The following is a 562-nucleotide window of genomic DNA, read 5'->3' on the forward strand; positions in this document are numbered from 1 at the left end:
CATAATGTATGTACCAAATGTCTCATTATAAAGGAGGTAAAATTATGTTTCTCAAAGGGAAATTTGATGTTTACCATTGGGATTTGATTCATTCTAATGTTCACGTGCATGACACTTGAGAAATATTCATAAGTAAAATAATGACACTTGTACAGGAACTATTAATAATTGTTTCATAATAGGACTTCTAGTCATTTACTCTGGATTTTCTCTTTTTCCTACCCTGAAGGTTATACCCAAGAGCCCCACCACCTTGCTTTGTTCCTCTTTTACCATGATATTCACTGACTCATTTTTAGTCTGATTCCCAGATTCCACCTCCTGTGGCACTTGTTACATGGTCCCATATGCTTCTCTTGATGGTTATGTGTTAAGAAGTCTACTAGGTATCCATCTGAATGGATGGATATATATATATTTTTTTTCCTAACTGAAGAATTCAGTCTATGTGGAATTTAGTCTATTTATAGGAAGTATACATAAAAACATAATCAGCTGAAATGTGTGTGTGGGAGAGAGAGAGAGAGAGAGAGAGAGAGAGAGAGAGAGAGAGAGAGAGAGA

This window comes from Hipposideros armiger, unplaced genomic scaffold, assembly GCF_001890085.2.
Source record: "Hipposideros armiger isolate ML-2016 unplaced genomic scaffold, ASM189008v1 scaffold_408, whole genome shotgun sequence".
NCBI classification, from domain to species: Eukaryota; Metazoa; Chordata; class Mammalia; order Chiroptera; family Hipposideridae; genus Hipposideros; species Hipposideros armiger.